This window comes from Papaver somniferum, chromosome 2 (assembly GCF_003573695.1).
Source record: "Papaver somniferum cultivar HN1 chromosome 2, ASM357369v1, whole genome shotgun sequence".
Lineage (NCBI taxonomy): Eukaryota > Viridiplantae > Streptophyta > Magnoliopsida > Ranunculales > Papaveraceae > Papaver > Papaver somniferum.
This window is the reverse complement of record NC_039359.1, coordinates 144,535,301-144,556,915: the sequence shown is the minus strand read 5'-3', so window position 1 is coordinate 144,556,915 and position 21,615 is coordinate 144,535,301. Positions and strand designations below refer to the sequence as shown.

General features: G+C 37.1%; 1 long non-coding RNA gene across 2 annotated transcripts; it reads left to right on the top strand.

Annotated features, from left to right (window-relative positions):
- Positions 1-16,823: 16,823 nt before the first annotated feature.
- On the top strand, positions 16,824-18,603 carry LOC113354066. Of its 2 annotated transcripts, none has more exons than XR_003361660.1 (3): positions 16,824-17,084; positions 17,811-17,978; positions 18,092-18,603. It is a non-coding gene; the product is annotated as an uncharacterized LOC113354066 (long non-coding RNA). The 2 variants fall into 2 exon arrangements; XR_003361659.1 differs by having other exon boundaries at positions 17,729-17,978.
- Positions 18,604-21,615: the final 3,012 nt, after the last annotated feature.

The following is a 21,615-nucleotide window of genomic DNA, read 5'->3' as shown; positions in this document are numbered from 1 at the left end:
TTTATTAATTATCAAGGTTTTAATTGGATACAAAGGATTACAATCACTTTACTTGCTCTCCAAACAAACTTTCTCTCTCCAAATTTCTAGTCTAACACACACTAAAAGATCTCCCCTTCTATGTGATGACTTCTTTCCTTTATATAGGATTCCTCATAGTGGACGACAACTAACAGACCCATTATTTTCGGAATCACTGTGTGTTACATTCGCTCATGTATACTCACTCATTCTCGCACAACTTATACTTCACATAGATCATCACACTTTACTCGTGACTTTGCTGACATCATCCAATACGTCACTTCAACTTTGCCATGTGGGATAACCCTCGCTTACATCAGATAATCCTTACTTCGCATAGTTATTAATATGTGCGATATTTCATTCCTACATTTTGCCTCTTCTCATTTCTCTTACATTGTGAAGTGAGCGATATGAGAAATTTCCATCCTATAATATCGCATGTATGTATCTTTTCGTATTCTATCTTGCCGACATTCCTCCAGAATTCCAGTTTTCTTTAATTACACTGTGTTTTTAACCACTTGTTATCTGACACGTCCTTTTAACCGCCTGTTTTTATCCGTTCATTCCTCGCATTAATGAAATGGAATCTCGAAAATGGGACTAACTTTTCCTTATACATCTTCTTTCGTCTTCTTCTTTCTATTTTCTTGTTTCATCTTCTCTGCTACTTCTTTCACTGATCTTGATTTTGTCAAAACTAAAACTTATTTCACCAAATAATTTACTTCTTTTACTCATCTTCATTCTAATTCTAAAAATGGCTCCTGCAGGTAAGAAGATGGAGACAAAATTCAACAGGTTAAAGGACGAACTCCATTCGAGAGGTTATTCACTTTCTCTTCCTTCATCATCTGGCTATTCATCCAAACTCAATCTTGATTTAATCAATTCCGAAAAATCGAATAATCAAAGAGTTATTGTTTCATTGGGACAACTTTCTATTCTTCCAATTCCCTTGTTTAACCCAGAAATTCCCTTATTCTATGAAATTCTTGCTGATGATCGATTCGCACGGGGAATATTCCAACCAAGTGGTGATGCGATCAGAATAGCTTTGGAATATTCTCGTCGTGCAGCTGGTTTAGAGACCTCTTATCCTTATGAGGTGCGAAATTAATCGCATCGTGATAAGGTCATCGATTCTACCGAATGTACTCTTGATAACTTCTTCAAAAATTACTATGTTGCAATTATGAAAAGCAATTCAACCAAATGGGCCGTTCGCTTAAGAAGAAAAAATGGTATCGCTGAAGATAATAAGATCATGCGAGATGTTAATTGGAATGATAAATCTAACAGTTCTGCTCGCAGATCTAATGACTCAAGCTGGGTTAATTGCCCTGTCATTCTAGAGGGTCCTTATATTTCTGGTAAATCTGAGGATGGCTCTGATATTCCTCTTCCCGAAAAGTTTTTTTCTTACCAACCTTGGAAATTTGTACTTTCCGAAGCTGAAACAAAGAAAGTGGTATGGGGGCTTCGCATAAATGTTCTCAATCTCGCATAATTTCCTTCTAATTTCTTATTTTCCCATTTTTTTTATTTGTAGGCTGCTAAGAGGGCCAAAACTTCACACAATGTATCATCTTCGCAGAATAATAAAGTAAGAAACATTCTGTTTTACTTTAACAATATTGTTTTCTTTGTTTCTTATCTTGATTATTCGTGTAAGTGAAACCTTTGTGTGATAAGACTTCAGGTAAAGGTAAGAATATTCCTAAAAGGCCTACGTCTAAGTCTTCGTCAAAAACGACATCTTCAATGGATGATCTCTCCAGGAAGCGTAAAAGATACGATTCTTCTTCAAGTTCAGAGTCTAGTGAGGACGACATTCTTGCTCCTGAGGATTCATCAGTTTACTTTTCTTTGAAAGAGTTATTCAATCTTTTTGCTGAAAATCTTTTGACTGCTTTTGACAATGAAGAATTGAATTGTGCCTTTGGAATGATCTCTAAAATATGCGATGCTCCTACTTTATATGATCCATCTCTTCATGGAGATGCCTCTGCGATAAATCCAAATCTCCAATTCACAATCGGATCTTTGGTAATATTTGCAACTTTACCTTTTGTTTTTTCTTTAGTCTTACTTTATTCCTAACTGTAATACTTCTTGACGTTCTCGCAGGAAGCCCGTTTATCTTATGTAATCTCCTCAGACTACCAAAGGAGACTTATTAAGCTTGAGGAAGAAAATGCTAAGCTTAAAACTGAGAATTCGACCAACTCTTAGTTGATTCGCGTAGCCCGAGAAAGAAATGATGAACTCATTGGTATGTAGCCTTTACTTTCCTTGTTCTTCTATTTTTATGCGATAATTCGAATTTCTTATTTTGTTATATTCGTAGACCTGTATAATCTTTCGGATAAGGCTGCCAATCTCCCTGATGATGAAACCCTTTTAGAACATCTTAACTCTTCTTTAAATAATTATCCCAACCAAGGATTTGAAAATCTGAGTTCGGAAGAATTAAGTCTGAAATATGCTGCTCTTAGAAAAAGCCATAGATCTTTATTGACTACGTTTAATAACTTTAAACATCGTCTTCATGAGAGCCAAGAAAAAAAATCCATTTTTTGAAACGAATAAGAAGAATAAGCTTATTAATGAGAAAGATGAGATTGCTCTTAAGGGTGCGAAAGCACTAGAAAAATTCCAAGAATCCATTATTGAGGTTCAAAAAGAACGTGATTTAGCTTTGAGCGAAAAGAACATTCTTGTCGAAGAAATAAATTTAATTCGCTCTCAGCTTCTCATAGAAAGCGAAGCCGAATATAGTTGGGATGCTAGGGTTCTGAATGATGCTAGAAAGGATTTAGCTATAAACGTGAATCTTCAAGCTGAAACATTCCGCACTGGTTAAAGACATTGTTACCAACTATGAAGGTCAAATGTTGCTCTTTTAATACTTGCCTTTTCTTTGAAAATAACATCCTTTTTTTTTTATGTGTCCTAACCTGCTTGTTCATATTTCGCAGACAAGGAGAAGGATCATCTTCAGAAGATTGAAGAATTAGAAACTCGCTTAGCTTCTAAAGAGAAAGATTTATCTTCTCACAACTCCAAGTACCGGCAATTGAAGAAGAATTTCACCATCATGGTTTCAAACAATGGTAATGATGTTAATTGTGCTCGCGAAGTTGCTGTTAAGAAAGTCTGCGCTGAGAATAACATTCCTCTTACAAAGTATAAATTTCCAGAAATCCCTGACAATGAACATATTTCTGATATTTCGGACAGTGAGGGAGAAGATGAAGAATCTGAAGAAGAAATAAGCGGTTCTGAGGCTGAGAGAGACGAAGAAAATGAAGATTAATCATTTTCATTTGTTGTAAATTTTTTGCCTCCTGAATATTTTCATGTAATCTTAAAAACATGCACCTTTTGAGCATAAATTTTCACTCCTTTAATATAAATTCCCTTTGTTTGCATTCGCGTCCAAAATATCATTCTCTCGCATGTATACGAGTCTATCAAATGGGGCAAATAACATTCCCTTTGCATTCCCATTCTTGCCTCTGTTAATTGACACATCTTGATAGACTTAGTATGAGGAGTTTATTTTATGGTTCTTCATGCATTTGGTGCAAATGTTTTCGCAGTACTCTTTTTTCTCTGCGAGTTCCTGCAAAACAAAATTAGTTTAAAATTTTATGTTTCTCTCAAGGTCTTATTTTGCCTTCCTATGTAAAGGTCTTATCTTGCCTTAATTCTGTGCGACGAGATCGCAGGAGGTCTTTACACTGTAGTGTATCGACCCATTGATCTCGTCTTATTACCTCTTTAGGTTTTTATCGCATAAATATGACAATTCTTAATACTCCCTTGAGTAAAAAGCCTCATGACATTTACGTCTTTTGACACAATTCAGCTCCTTAATGGAGGGTGCCGTCCTTATCTTCCCCCTGGTTGCCCCCTCAAGGAAGCTTACCTCTACCGGGTTAAGGTTATGGATCTTCCCATCCGGTAATCCAACAACCAGTTGATTTCGCAGTCTCACATCCCACCACTGATGAGGTTTATGGTTGCGAGACGCACCCTAAGTGGCGTATCTTCGGACCGAGTGCATCATAGTCAGGACTTGTCAAGAGTGGCAAGGTACGATCCAGACGCCCCGGGCACTCTTGACTCAACCGTGTACCTCGACACCCTGATCGAGTTTCTGCACTCCTTAGGAGAGACTTTCTCACCTTAGTCTCTCAATCTAAGATTACTAGAGCAAGTCTTATGGTGGAATCCATCCATCTTCCATCTTCCACGCCACCTCAGCACTTGGAACTGTGGATGGAAGCGCAAGTGTAATGGTGAAATAGTAGAAACGCTATTCTTAATGGAGCTAAAAAAACGCAATTAAGAATGGAGCTAAAAATCGCAATTAAGAATGGAGCTTTTTTTCAGCTGTTAGATTTCAACAACTCATTTTAAATCTACGGATAAAAAAAAACCCAATTCTTAATGGCGTTTTTTTAGCGCCAATCTTATTTATGTTTAGCGCTATTCTTATTGGCGTTTAGATGGATTCCACGAACCCTTCCACCAAACCATGGAACCCTCCTTGGATTTTTTGTGGAAAGCCCCAACTTGGAAGCCACTAGACTTGACATTTCATGGTTTTTCCATGTAGTTGCAGGATATCCTACACTACACCCCTCATATGATTTCATTATTAATCTACTCATTTTTAGGTTTACACTCTTAATTTTATTGATCAATCTTTGAATGTTCTTATAAGAAAAGATAAAGAAATCAAGAATGACCTCTGCTCTAGACTTTCTCTCTCCTATTTGCTTGCTTCTTACTCAAAAAAGATCTCTCCCTTTCTTTACAACTTGAACGACTATTTATAGGGAAATACATAGTGGATGACAACTAATCTGTCCTTTATTTTCGGGTATGATCTGCGACATTCTCGCAACCTTACCAATATTAATTTCTCAAGCTCTCTAATTTTCGCAGGACTATCACATCTTTCTCGTGATCTTAGCTGACGTCATTTATTATATTCTTCCTGAAATTGTTCTGCGACGCTGTTGTGTTGTTGATAATTTCGCTGAAATATTGTCGTTGCGAGATTCTGATCCTACATTCCACACTTGGAATAGGTTAGATTCCACCATAAGACTTGCTCTTATATTAGACTGAAAATTTAAGGTACCTCTCCCGGATGGGCATTTTCGTTTATTCTCACCCCAAATCTCCATGACTCAAGTTCCATGGTCGGTATAGCTTTCCCTTGAGTCATGCTTTCTAGGTTTCTCCGACTATGACGTGCGATAGGTCTTATTTTTTGCCTCTTGCATGTATGCGAACTAGGTTGCACGCCACATTCGGATTCCTAGTCTATCTTGATAAAAATTATCATTTCTGGTGCCTTATTATAAAAATTTTAATTTTAATTTTCTTGACACGGTATCACTTCATGAAACTAGAATTTGTTATTCCATTTTCAAATTTTGAGTTTATACAACTCTAGTACATAGACTTCTTATTAACTTGTTTATCATAAAGACATACATGTGCATTCCCCATATTACTCACTTATCCCCTTCATTTTTTTTTTATCTCCTTAAGCTCGCAAATATTTTTCAGAATATTATTTCGCATAACTTTTTCAATCTCCTTTGTGCGATAACCATCGCACCCTTTATTTTTGTCTTGAGAACACAACTTTTGCCTCTGCATTCTTCCTCCTTCAGTAGAAGTAATATTTCTGGTTCGTTTAGTATCATCATTCGCAGAAAACCTTGCTTCAATATTCTGCTTATCTATTTGTCCAATTCTCAGCTATACTGCGTCCACCATTAACCTCTCATCTCTTTGACTATCTGCAGCATGCTTTTTCCAATGTCTTCGCTTACTCTCTCTCTTTCTTCGCACTTATCAATGTCAATTTCTTGACAATTTCTACTTTCAATTGTATCTCCTCTTATAATACCAATACCTTGAGGTAAAGGAAATTTTATGCACTGGTGGAATGTCGAAGCCACACTCAAGATACTGTGCAGCCATGGTCTTCCAATCAGAGCGTTATAGGGTGATTCGACATCCACAACACATGATACAATTTCGGTTGGAATATTCTGAAGAAGAATCCTCATTGTCACCTCGCCTTTTGGCTTGTTCGCAGCGCCATTGAAACCATAAATTTTATACGTTGAGCGAATCAATTCTTCATCCCTTCCACCCGTGGTTTTGTATGTAGGATAAAAGAGAATTTCGACAGAACTTTCGGGATCTATAAGTATTCTATTTATTCCCCAAGTATTTGCTTCATCTTCCTCATCATCTTTTACCTTTGCTTTCGGATTAATTCCTAATTTCACTACTAATGGACATTCATGCGATTCCCCTCCTCTTGGTGTTTCTTCCACACTAAATGAGATAGTCTGTTTTTTCCAATCCTTCAATGGTGATACTTTCGCAAGATTGAGAGTTTCTATTCCGTCAGCATCTCTCGCATACACCCTACTTAAGACAGTGTCATGGAAGTCTTCTATGCTTTTGAATGAATGTACAATTGAATTACAATATAGGTTCTTCGCTTTCGCACCTACTTCAATTAAAAATGTATTCTTTCCTTTCTCCTTTGCATATACATTTCCTCCCGGTGGTGGTGGTGGTGGTAAATTCTTTGGTTGTTGTGCTAAGAAATGATCCAATTTTCCTTGTTAAATCATTCGCAATATGATTTTCCTCACATTTATGCAATTACTTGTTGTGTGACCATGAAAGAGATAATATACACAAAATTCTCTGCTCCTCCTCCCTGGTGGTGGTTCATCTCCTAAATTATGTGAATCTGGGATTTCTTCCATTAGAATGACAGCTTCCCATACTTTATCTACTGTAGTGTTCAGCTTTGGCAGGTTTATCTGTTCCCATACTATCCTTCCAGTTCCTTGTCTTTTATTATAATATGGTTGTTGACCTCCTGAACTTTCTGGTGGATTATCCATTCTTTGAATCTTATTACTACCTCCATGATTTTGAAATTGTCTGTCTCTATACTCTTTGTCAAATTCTGCTTGATCTGCACTACCCATGGCTATTAACTTTTGTTCCATTTCTGCAATGTTCCTTCCTTGATTTCCCTGCGACGTACTCGCAACAACATTTGTCAGTCTTGGGAGTAAACTTGCATTTCCACCTTTCGCATCAGGTATTGCGACTGGGTACGACTCCATATCTCTTTGCTTCTCCTCAAATGCTATGTACTCCTCTTGAAATTCGCGCAACTCTGACATTGTTATTGTATCCTTTATCCTAAAAAATTGTGTATATAATAAATCTGTAGCGAAAAAAGCATTGATAAGTGCAACAATAAGGTGTCGCTCATCCATTCGTCTTCCCATTTCGCTACACATGGTTCTCCAGCGTGTTGTTAGATGACGCAAACTCTCATTTGTTCTTCTTCGCAGTCTGAATGCCGTCTCAATCCCTGGTCTTGACATATTATTGTTGATATATTGTCCTAAAAAGACGTTATATAAATGTTGAAATGATCCAATGGATTCTATTGGTAGTCCTTCAAACAATTTCAGAGCTTCCCCTGCCAGGCTCGCAGCAAAATATTTATACATTACTGCATCATTGTTTTCCCATTGCAATAAAGACCGGGTGTAAGCTTTCACGTGTTGTATTGTACAGGCGCTTCCATCAAATATGCTAGTGAACACTGGTAAATTGCACTTGGACGGTATCATTGCCCTTTGAATCTTCCTTGTAAAGGGAGTTTTCCCAGCTTCCTCTACTGCTTCTTCTAGTTGTCTCCTTCCACCATTTCTTTTTGCATTCATCATTTCTCTTAATTCCGCCATTTCTTTAAGAATTTCTTCACTGAAGCTTTGATCTATATCTTCGCGCATAGGTCTTTTTAATCTTGCTTACCTAAGTCTATTCTCATGATTATTCTGACGTACTGCTTCTTGTATCTCATATTCTTCAGCTTCTGCTCTTCTTCTCCTACGCCTTTCAATGTTCGTTTCGATCTGTGCTCTATCATGTCGTTCCTCTTCACCTGTGCGATTATGTCGATGTATTGACGTTTCTCTTTCTTGCGGTGCGAACAGTCCTTGTTTTATATCATCTATGCGATGACATTCGCGCTGCCTTACTCGATTATCATGATTATTTTGACGTAATGCTTCTTGCAATCCTCTCTCTTCAATTTCTTCCATTCTTCTTTGTTTGTCTCTTTCGTTTCTCGCACGTGTAACTTCCCTTTCGCGCTTGTTCTCTTCTCTCAACATTTTTCTTCCATGCAATATTATTTTTTCTTGCCTCAAATCCTCTTCTTCTCTTTCAAAATTATTATGTATGCACGTAGAAGTTCACGCGGATGCTCATATCGATTAGTTCCCAAATCTTGAGTTATATCCCTTCCCCTTTGTTGGTCCTGTTGATTATCATTTACTTGCAGGTTTTCTTCAATGGTTTCCATGCGTTGTCTTCATCTAGTATCTTCTTGATTAGATCGACTTTGTCTTGATAAACTCCTGCTTGATCTCGACCTTGATCGTGTAGCACTTCTTGATCTCTGTTCTTGCAATCTAAAATTCTCTTCTCTTAAGTCATCATTCTGACGTATCAAATTCGCACGCTCTTTATCTTCTCTTTGTCGTTCTGCAACCAATTTTTTTTAAGTTCTGCAATTGTCCTATTCTCATCACTCCCCTCAATCCTTCCTGCATTCCCAGTTCTTTGCGTTTCCTCTTCAGTTGAACTTGTTTGTGAAGTATGAACGCTCACTCTATCATAATCAATATCATTGTTCCGCTCTTGTTCGCGCTGAGGTCCAATTGGATTTTCTTTTCCTTGATTTTCTCTTACTCTTTCTTCTTGTTGGTCAAGATTTGTAATTCTTCTTCTTTCAGCAATTCTATTGCTCCTTCTGGCTGTTGTTCCCTGTTCAATAGTAGATCCAAGTCTCGCCATCTTCAATTTCCAGATCTTACTTTTTCCAAGATTCTATGAATTTACTACCAGGATTTATCACCCAAAGTTGTTTCTGGTGCCAAAAATGTAGTTGCAGGAAAACCTACAACCACACCCCAATGTATCTAAACAATAACCTAAGTAATCATCATGAATTCTTTTATTAATTATCAAGGTTTTAATTGGATACAAAGGATTACAATCACTTTACTTGCTCTCCAAACAAACTTTCTCTCTCCTAATTTCTAGTCTAACACACACTAAAAGATCTCCCCTTCTATGTGATGACTTCTTTCCTTTATATAGGATTCCTTATAATGGATGACAACTAAGAGACCCATTATTTTCGGAATCACTGTGTGTTACATTCGCTCATGTATACTCACTCATTCTCGCACAACTTATACTTCGCATAGATCATCACACTTTACTCGTGACTTTGCTGACATCATCCAATACGTCACTTCAACTTTGCCATGTGCGATAACCCTCGCTTACATCAGATAATCCTTACTTCGCATAATTATTAATATGTGCGATATTTCATTCCTACACCCCTAACTTGGAATCATGCCATAACATGGAGAATTGTGTATTTCAATTTTCAAGACACACTCTTAAATACTTTTCTCTATATATTTCTTCTAATTTGAATTTTTCCAGCTAAACAACAAAACTTAGACATCTAAAAACTGGGAACATTAAATACTAACCTAGGGTAATTATGGGAAAAAAACTATTCTCTTTGTGTTTCTTAATCTTTGTACAAAATCCAGTTTTGACATCTAAACTAGGATGGAGGGAGTATGAGAGAGAATGATTCTTTGAATTGGAGAAGGTAAAGATTCATGGATTTTTGAACTTCTCTCTCCACAAATGCAATCTCCATTTTCCCATGCCAATGATTGGCTCTTATCTTGTGCATGGATGTACAAGATAACAAAACCCTAATTATCAACCAAAATAAATTGACATCCATCGTTTCTAATACCACGTGATAAGAAAAATATTTTAATTTTACTGTTACATCATTGACGAGCTAAAAAGTTATTAAAGGTGATTCATACATTTCTAAACTGTCAGATTTTACATCCAGCATCTCTATAATAACAAGTCGGAAGGTTTCAAAAGTGCGTACATAATCAAAATATATTGGTGCACTGACGGAACTACAGCTAGGCTAACCTGGGTTTTAGCCAAGGTAGCCGTCACAGCCCAAAAGCCTAAAAATGTGAAATGTTATGATCGACAAGGCTATTAGCCCGGACTAAAAAAATAATTAAGAGTTCTTGGATCCATAATTCTTTGGAGCGGGGAATGTTGGTAACTCTCATTTTCGCCCCCTCTAGGAGTAACACATGGACATCATATCATATATCCGTTCATTTCATGTGGGAGTTTGAAAATAAGACAAAATTGCAGTGTACGAATGTTCTACATATGGTCCTGCCGCAAAAAAAATCCATGGAGGAGAAAATCCTTAACATAAATACCTTATCCTCGGAGATAGAATTAAATTGGACATTTATTTAGACTTTGATTGTCCAAGTTTTTTGTATGTGGCCATATATTCTTTAAAGATATTCTTTTGCATAAATTCCAACAACAAGCTGTGACACTTCTTTGTCTTGTTTCAATCTAGCTAGCTAGGGAAGGGACCAGCAGCAATTTCCGACCTCAGTGTATGCGAAAATAAGAACACCAGTCTCGTTATTTTTATCTGTCAGTGCAGTTGTATGGGAAAGTGACCATTCTTACAGTTTCTGAAGCCCTTAGATTTGTTCTCATCAGACCTCTCTCTATGGTAAGTGAATGCGTAGATGGGTGTTTTTTCTTAGTTGTCTACGTAGTTTGCGGCATTTCTTGCTGTCAAATCTTGAAATTTGTTCATTTCCGGTCTCGGATCGGCCATAGGCTGCGTGGAAGTCGAATATAGACCAATTCCTGAATTGTTATGCCATTGCCAACTCATGAGCTGCTCGTCGTCTCACGCGGATTCTAAAGTGTCTACTGCTTAAAGATTTAGATTTTTAGGATGTTTTGAGTTCAAGTTACTGATGTCTTTACCATTGTAATACAGCGACATCGGCTAGTGTTTATTAGTTTTGATCCAATGACTTTACCATTATAATACAGTGACATCTGATAGTGGTTATTATTTTTGGTACACCTGTTGGTTAATCTTCAATATAGAAATCACTAACAAGTTGGTTAGGATAAGAATAGGAAATACATGAAGTTCTAAGAATTAGGAGCTAGCTAAGTTCTAAGAAAAGGAAAGACATGTAATAAGGTAATAGGAGTAGGAAAAGGAATTCATAGTTCTATATATATATGATCACCAAAGTTGTGGTTGATCATATGAGAAAGATTAGAGCTTGTGTTTAGTTTTGAGAGATTTTCTAAACATCAATAAAGAGAGTTGTCTTTATATAAGCTAAGTTTCATCTTGCAGTTGCCATTAATTGGTATCATAGCTTGTTTCTGAGCCATGGAAAGCGAAACCACCATTGTGGGTGCAAAACAGTTCACGCCACCATCAATATAAGTTTCAATCCTCAACGCCACAAACTACACAATATGGGCCATGAGAATGAAGGTACTGATGAAAATCTACAAGGTGTGGGATACAATTGAACTAGGAACAGATGATGCAGATAAGAACAACATCGCTATAGGTTTTCTCTTTCAAGCAATACCAGAATGTCTTGTTCTACAAGTTGGTGAACAGGAAAATTCAAAGAAAATTTGGGATGCAATAAAGGCACGTAATCTCGGAGCTGGTCGAGTTAAAGAAGCCCGTCTGCAAACCTTAATGTCTGAATTTGAAAGAGTGAAGATGAAAGACACTGATACTATTGATAGCTTTGCAGGAAAGCTATCAGAGATAACCTCAAAAGCTGCGTCACTTGGACAATCCATTGATGAAGATAAACTGGTAAAGAAGTTTCTCAATAGTTTACCAAGATCCAAGTATATTCATATCATAGCTTCTCTCGAACAAGTCTTAGATTTAAAGAAGACTAGCTATGAAGATATAATTGGAAGATTGAAAGCATATGAAGAGATAATCCGTGATGAAGAAAACAATGGAGAAACTCAAGGAAAACTGTTGTACACAAACTCTTACCAACAAAACTCTGCGACAAGAGGAAGAGGTGGTAGAGTAAACAGAGGCCGAGGAAGGGGAGGAAGGTTTAACTCACAAGATAGAACAACAAGTCAGAATGATCAAAACCAAGGGAAAGAAAAGAAGGATAGATCAAACATTATTTGTTACATATGTGATAAACCAGGACACTTCTCCTCTGTATGCCCTGAAAGAATACAAAAGATGGAAGAGCAAACAAGAATGAAACAAGGGAAGCAGATACAACTCTTTTCATGCACGAAGTTGTATTCTTAAACGAAGGGAAACTAATACCAAAGAACTACGAATCAAAGGATGAAGAAGAAGAGAATATTGAAACCACTGAGAATAAAGAAGAAGAAGAAGAAGAAGAGATCGATGAAATAACTCAACCCATTCCACTGCGCAAATCAACAAGACATATACAAAAGCCACAGTATCTGGAGGATTATGTTCTTCAAGCTGCAGAAGAATGTGAGATTATGCTACTTTCTGTTAATGATGAACCAAGGAATTTTCAGGAAGCAAAGGTCTCGACTAAATGGACACAAGCATGTAGAGAAGAAATTATTTCAATCAACAGAAAAAAGACTTGGTTTCTAGTTGATAAGTCAGGTGGGTAAAAGTGATTGGTCTTAAGTGGATCTTCAAAATAAAACGGAATGTTGATGGTACTGTCAACAAATATAAGGCAAGACTTGTAGCTAAGGGATACATTCAAGAATTAGACTTTGATGAAGTTTTCGCACCAGTTGCTAGACTAGAGACAATTCGTCTCTTAATAGCATAAGCAGCATCAAACTCATGGGAAATTCACCACTTAGACGTTAAGACAGCATTCTTACATGGTGAATTGCGAGAAGATGTGTATGTTGAACAACCATAAGGTTTTGAAGTAAAAGGACAAGAGCATAAGGTTTATAAGTTATCAAAAGATCTATATGGTCTAACATCATAAGGTTTCCGAGGACTGAAAGGTTTTGAGATTTCAGTCCTCGGAAAACTCACTTATTACCTTGGCATAGAAGTCCATCAAGGAGTAGATGGGATTCAGATTAAACAAGAAGCTTATGCAAGGAGAATTCTGAAAGAAGCAGGACTTGAAACTTGTAATCCAACTAAGATACCAATGGAGTTTGGACTTAATGTTTCAAAAGCACAAGAAGAAGCTGAGATTGATCCAACGAGTTATAGAAGAAATGTTGGATGCCTTAGATACTTGTTACACACAAGACCAGACTTGGCTTTCTCTGTGGGAGTAGCAAGCCGTTATATGCAGAGTCCACGCAAGTCTCATGGTGATGTAATAAAGCAGATATTGAGATATCTAAGAGGAACAATCAGATATGGATTGAAGTATGGTCGAGGAGGATCAAAAGGAATTGTTGGGTATAGTGACAGCAGTCATAATATTGACCAAGATGATGGAAAAAGTACAACTGGTCATATATTTTATCTAGGAGAAGCACCTATTACATGGTGTTCACAGAAGCAAGACACTGTAGCCCTCTCATCCTGTGAAGCTGAGTTTATGGCTGCAACAGAAGCAGCTAAACAATCAATATGGCTTCAAGAATTATTGGGTGAAATCAAAGGAAGAGAACCTAAAAAAGTTCTCATCAAGATTGATAATAAGTTTGCAATTGCACTCACTAAAAATCCAGTGTTTCATGGGAAGACGAAACACATTCACAAAAGGTATCATTTCATACGAGAATGTATCGAGAAGGAGATCATCAACGTTGAACACATACCAGGAACTGAGAAGAAAGCAGATATATTGACAAAGGCATTAGCTCGGATCAAGTTTGAAGAAATGAGACAACTGATTGGAGTACAAGATATGTCACGGGTAAGGTTGAAGCTTAACGGGGAGAATGTTAGTTAATCTTCAATATAGAAATCACTAACAAGTTGGTTAGGATAAGAATAGGAAATACATGAAGTTCTAAGAATTAGGAGCTATCCAAGTTCTAAGAAAAGGAAAGACATGTAATAAGGTAATAGGACTAGGAAAAGGAATTCATAGTTCTATATATATATGATCACCAAAGTTGTGGTTGATCATATGAGCAATATTAAAGCTTTGTGTTTAGTTTTGAGTTATTTTCTAAACATCAATAAAGAGAGTAGTCTTTATATAAGCTAAGTTTGATCTTGCAGTTGTCATTAACACCGACTACCAACTACTTTGATTATAGTATCATTTTACTTTCGTACGTAGATTCTTGTAGATGCATTGACTTATGAAGAATCTTGGTGTGGAAAGAGAAAGTGCGAACAAAGATTCATATTGACTTTTACTTACTCTGGTGCGTGGTGGGTAGAAGCAGAGAGTAAGAGATAAGATTGGATTTTGGTGTCCCAAACTATTTTCAATCAACATTGAAAGGACTAAAGAGCCCTTATATGTTTTCATTTCTCATTAAAACTACCGTAAATACAACACACAATAAGGGTAATCAAGTAAATTTCGTGGGCATAAAAAAAGGACACGGAGGTTGGAAATGGTTTAATTGTTTAGGGGCAGTTTAGTAAAACCAGAGGTAAAGTGACCTAAAGGTTGCGGGTTCGGCTCCCGTCAACCTCATTCTTTTTTCTTTCTTTCTTTTCCTCCTTCTACTACGTTCTCCTTCGTTGTTTTTTCTTCGTAGTCACCAAACTCCAACAGAGAAATTCGTTGTTTCTTCTCCTTCGTGGTTCGATGATGAATATTGAGAGAAAAGGATCATGTAATGATTGTTGGTAGTGGTATTGATTGAAGAATCGATTCAATCTACGGGAAAGGATAAATCAGGTAATTGAAATTAGGGTTTCTTATTGTTTCTTGAATGTATGTGAAATTAGTGATTATTTTGTAGAATTAGTACTGGGGTTTTCGGACGTGAGAACTATGTAGATGAATTGATAGGTGAAGTGCATAATTATAGTGAAGATTTGGAATTAGGGTGTCTGTTATTACTGTGTCCGAGGCATCCTCCACATCGCCGCAAAAGATTTGAGCCGAGAAAATGAGATGTTATTGCTGGCCAAAGATCGATTGTGGTTGTCTCAAAAGATGATTTGTCAACAAAGGGAGCGGAAATGAATTGGCTGTGAATTTTTTGTCATGAGATTTGATTGAGAACCAGATCAAGAAGATATCAGTTTAAATCGAGAATTACAAGGGTTTGTTGTTGATTGGTTTGATTTCGGATGGGTTCATTTGGATTTGAGTTTCCTGAAAGTTCAAGTTCAAGGTGGACTGATTTTGTGGCCGAAGTTGAGATGAAATTAGGGTCTCACAGCAGAAATCATGTAGGAGATATCAGTTTAAGAAGAGTTTCGAATAGCTGCAGCAGAGAATGGGATGGTGTTGCAGTGGTCTGTCAAAACAAGAATCATGGTTGGAGAGCTGTGTGTGTTTGTTGACTGTGAGCTGAGATGAACTGACCAATTGAACTGTTGATGCTGTGACATGAGTCTGAGATGCGGATGGAAGAAGGAATTGAAGCAAATATGGAAACAGAAATTGAGAGTTTGAGCTGGTGATTGGGATGAATTTCAAGGGGTTGAGATTTGAGAAGAAGGGTCTTTCCAGAGTTCTTGTAGAGTGGGATTGAATTAGTTCTGAATTTGATAATGAAGGTGGTGGTAGTGACTGGTTAAATCTGGTGGATTTGTGATGATGATTTTCAAGGTTTTCGAAAGATATTTGTGATGAGTTGGTTGTACAGCTGCAGATGAACAACAAATGGGTTCCAGTGATTTTAAGATGGGAATGGGTTTGTTTGTGTTGAGCAGATGGGCTTGATTTGGTACTGAGATCACAATGGAAAAAAGAGTGGCATGGCTGCAGCTGCAATACTAGCTGTGAAGCAGTTGGTGGCTAAGGAAATCATGAAGATTGTGATGCTTAGAAGTTGCAGGAAGGAAGAGAGGAAAGGTATTACAGATGGCTAGGTGAAGGAGTTATGTGTGTTGAGATGCAGCGGTAGAGTTGATTGCAGATGAGTAAATGGATGAAGCTGTGAGCTGGAATATCAGTGATTGATACTGGTTGTCTAGGAGAAGCTGGTGATTGCAATAAAGAACCCTAATGTGTTGTTAATGATTGAATCGGAGCAGATGAAGCAATAGAATGAATGTATAGATGTATGTTAGGATTGCAGTGAAGGAGCAGAAGTAAATGGCCTGTAATTATGCCCGGAAACAACCAATAACAGGAGATCTCGGCCGGATTTCTAAATCGGCGAGTTAACTCAGCGATTCAAGTGAGCTGACCAGATAACAACACCGTCGGTATGACCGTTTAAAATGACGGCGACTCTGAAATGCCGTTAATTTGTGGATAATGAAAAAAAAAGGAACGGATCATAAAATACGGTGAAGGATCCATCACGCAGTGGTGTCGTTTCATCAAGTTCTTCGGTCGGCCCTCCCACTGTGGCAACGGTTGTACTAGTAAGGTATGACCATTTTTTTGTAAATTGTAAGTCATCAATTGAAACAAAAAGATTGGATTCAATCAACAATGAAAGGACTAAAGAGCCCCTCTATGCTTTATTTCTCACTAAAATTGGCATAAATATAACAAAACACGATGGGTAATCACGTAAATTTCGTGTGCAGAAAAAAAGGACACGGAGGTTGGTAATGTAGTAATTGTTGAGGGGCAGTTTAGTAAGATCAAGGGTAAAGTGACATATACGTTGCAGGTTCGAATCTCGGCAACCTCCTTCCATTTTTTTTTTCCTTCTTTTCTTTTTCCCTTCTTCTTTCTTCTTCAAGTCGATAGAGGAGATCGAGATGGAGCAGAGAAGTTAGGGTTTGTGTCGAAATTGAAGAATCAGAGTATGGGTTTCGAAATCATGAATCCTAATCTAAATTTCTGATTCTAACTCAGAGAAAGAAAGGTGTTGGTTATGAACCCTTGAGTTGGCCAATTACAGTTGGGATTTGAGAATAATCGAAAAGGGGATTTTGAGTGTTTCTTGTTTTGATATTTAAGGTACGATTTCAATGTTATTTCTTCCTGCTCCAACATATTGAACGTTCATCGTATCTTCTTCAATGATTCAATCACTCACTGCTATCAATATTATTATTGAAGAACCTAGGGTTTCCTTAGGATTTGATTTCAACACTGTTTGAAACTGAAACATGATAGGGAATTTTTTTTTATTTGGAATTGGGATTAGGTATAGTGTAATATTACAAACCACCATGAATATACACGTGCCTAACTGAAGTCTTTAGCTTCCAACCGGCTCTCTCTTTAGTCTTTATGCAACTACTTTCGTCGTGTTTTCTTATTTTTGTGTTCCATAGTCTCGTTTCATATCCTCTATATCTCTATGATTATACTCATGTACAATGTCGTATACAGCCTGAACCTATTACCAGCCAGCACCTACGTAGTGCTTTCGCTGCACATAATTGGTCAGGAAGGTACAGTCTGAGTGTTTTCTAATGTTGATTTTAGATTTCTATTTTCAATGGGAGTGTACTTAGATAAATTGAAGTGGATGTTTCCAAATTTCCTGTGTATGCGGATAAAAAGAAAAAATTGCATGCACTGATGACTACCTTTTTATCAACCAGATGGCTAGTGTTTATTAATTTTGATCCAATGACTTTATCATTATAATACAGTGACATCGGGTGGTGGTTATTACTTTTGATACACCGACTACCAACTACTTTGATTATAGTATCATTTTACTTTGATACATAGATTCTTGTAGATGCATTGACTTATGAAGAATCTTGGTGTGGAAAAAGAAAGTGCGAACAAAAATTCCTATTGACTTTTACTTACTCTGGTGCGTGGTGGGTAGAAGCAGAGAGTAAGAGACAAGATAGATTCTGAGTAGTTGGATCTCCCTATCACTCTTGGAAGCAGGTAATACTAGGTAGTGGATCTAATTCATTATCCTTCATGGAATCTTGTTTACCATTTCCTATTATAATGTTTCCATCCAAGTCATTTTACTTGAGTTTATTTATGTTATCTAGTACTGCTGTCACAGAGGAGTGGTGGTTGCATCATTTTTAGCATTCCTCTCTCAAGCAGTGGGAATCATTGAACCAGTCATATGGCAACCCCTTTAGAAGGCAAAAATCCACAGTTCCACACTTAGAAGAATATTGGTGATGCATGGCTGCTGGGATAACGGATTCGGAACTCGCCAGCGGCTAGCATCAGGATGGGGAAATGGAAGAAAATTCAAGAAAAAAAGAAAAAGAAAAAGAAAAAAACGCTCACTCAGGGCTGAAACACGACATTCTCAATGTAATGTTAACGGGCTAAAAATTATCAAGTCCCACCACCTAGGAAAAATCCCTATCATTTTGTTTATTGAACCTATCCAAGGAAAAAAAATTTAGTGATTATAAGTGAATGGGAATTTCTTGTCACATTGTAATAAATAAGACCACTTTTAAGGAAAATGAGACATATGAGCTACCACCATTTTGTGTAATTCATGGCCTGTTTCAATCAAATGAGTTGTTATTTGATTTATACATGTTCACATGTGTAGTTTTGGTGTCTTGTTTTATGCGTATCATCTATACAACTACCATTTTCTAAGATCCCAATTCTAGAGTTACCACAAATTATATTAACATGTTTTTTAGGTGTCTAATTCTCCATCTTATCAACCAAAATAAATTGATTTCAAGCTGGCTGTTACATTATTAATTATCTAAGAAGATGTTTAACCAACATTTTACAATGGTTGATGGCGATAGAACTTCCATAAATTTTTAGGAAATGAGAGTTGTCTCGTACTTGAATGCATAATAACACATGCACTTCTAAACTGAAGTCATTAGGTCAATTTATAATTAAACTCTATCATAGAGAATGAAATCCACCCCTTAAAAGTGCATGCTCGCATAACACTCAAGTACGTGATAGTTGATCAATGTCGATGGATAACTTTTTGGATTTGCATGGGAATATTACTTTCTCTATTCACCCCTTCGGGAGTAACAAATAAACATCGTATATCCTTCCGTTTCATGTAGGAACTAGAAGATGAGACAAAATTGCAGTGTAGGATTGTTCTATAGATTTCTGTTCTGTGGTCCTGCCGCATAATAATCCATGGAGGAAAATCCCAACATAAACAACTTATCCTCGAAGAGATAATTGGACATTTATTTTATCTAGACTTGGATTGTCCAAGTTTTTTGTATGTGATCATATATTCTTTGATGATATACTTTCGCATAAATTCAAACAGTAAGCTGTGATATTTTGTTTTTGTTTCTTAATTCTCCTTTAAAACATAACTAGCTAAGCTTGGGAAGGGACCAGCATCAATTGCTTGTCTTTGAACATTAAAGTCAGTGTTAACCCTGTTTTGTAAGTTGCAACCTTGAGGAGACCAGAAATGCAAGTGTTTTGAACTTCAAATGCAAGTCGCAAACTTGTAATACATTAAGTTTACAGTTTCGTTTTTATCAAAAATAATGGATAGAACGCTTGATTTTCGAACTTTTTGCTACAAATGGATTGACATGCGTTGAATATTTCTTTTTTATTCTTGTTCCCTTTGCTATTTAATCCGCTGTTGAGTTGTGGTTTCTGTCAGGATTTTCTTAGGGAATAATCACTGACAACCGCGGAATAACGGATCTTGAGATATTATGATGAATAATAAGTAAACCAAGCACAAGCAATTATAATAATACGAGAAAGATAATCAACTCACAAGACACAAGATTTATAGCGGTTCGACCAATACATACAACTTGTATATATTGTCTACGTCCACTTTGAGTCGCACCAACTCAAATCCATTACGAAGAAAAACGATTACAACGTCGTGTGAATCCCAGCAAACTCTTGGTTACACCGCAACAATTACCCGGGATGATAACCTTGTCTCTTGTTCCTCACCAATATGCTCTCACAACGAAACCCTAGCTTTAGACCTAAAAGCTATACAAGAAATCTCTCACCGATCTCTTAATCGTTTTCTACACAATACACAAATTCTACAAGGCCTAACTACCTATTATATAGGTTACAAACTTGGCCACCAAGAATTATAACCGGCTTACGAAACCCCTTCCCTAAATAACCATGGCTAACTTTAGGAAATAATTAATTAGTCTTCGATAACTAACAATCTTCCACTTTGAAGACTTATTGATTGTCTTCCATTCTTCAACTTTGGATTGACGGTGCTAAAACATCTTCCTTGTTAGTGCGGCTCCCCTCCCAAATCCTCATTGTGAGAGACCAACTAAAGCCTTGCAGAGCTTTAGCTTGTCTGATGTAACTCCCTTGGTAAACATATCCGCCGGATTCTTCGAACCAAGAATCTTCGAAACATATCCGCCGGTCCCGAATGAAATGATAACGGATATCTATATGCTTCGTCCTAGCATGATAGGATGAGTTATTGGCTAAATGTATAGAACTTTGACTGTCGCTAAACAGAACATTATCTCCTTGTTCCTTTCCCAACTCAGTTAATAATCCTTGTAACCAAATCATCTCCTTGCTCGCTTCCTTCACCGCTACGCACTCCGCTTCCGTACTAGACAATGTCACCAACTTCTGTAAACGTGAGTTCCAACTCACTGCAGCTGACACCATAGTATAAACATAACCGGTCATACTTCGCCTTTTATCTACATCACATGCGAAGTCTGCATCCACATAACCCCTCAAGATAGAACCACCTTTTCCATAACACAATGGTACGTTTGTATTACCTCTCAAATACCTGAGAATCCACTTCACATCTTCCCAATGTTGTTTTCCTGGGTTGTTTGCATATCTACTCACTACTCCCATTGCATGTGCAATATCCGGTCTCGTGCATACCATAGCATACATTAGACTCCCAATAGCCGAAGAATATGGTACGTAAGACATGTACTCCTTTTCTTCATCTGTCTTTGCACTTTGCATACTTGAAAGACGAATTTGACTTCCAAGTGGAGAACTAACTGGTTTAGCATTCTCCATATTGAACCTTTTCAACACTCGTCCAATATATTCAGCCAAACTAAGATAAGTACACCCTTAGCTCCGTCTCTTATGATCCTCATACCAAGAATATGCTTTGCTTCACCAAGATCTTTCATAGAAAACTCACTTGCTAATTGTTTCTTCAAATTCTCAACTTCTTGTAGAGATGTTCCGGCGACCAACATATCATCCACATACAGTAGTAATATGATGTAGTCAAAACCATTCCTTTTGAAGTAACAACAATGATCTGTATTACACCGTGAGTAACCACTTCTATGCATGAAGTTATCAAACTTCTTGTACCACTGTCTCGGGGCTTGTTTTAAACCATACAAGCTCTTATTTAGCTTGCACACCATCTCTTCCTTGCCTTTTACTATGAATCCTTCTGGCTGCTTCATGTAAATTTCTTCATCTAGGTCACCATGAAGGAAAGTTGTCTTTACATCCAACTGTTCAAGGTAGAGATCTTCGGAAGCCACTAGACTTAACACTACTCGAATAGTAGTCATCTTCATAACTGGAGAAAATATCTCGTTGTAAT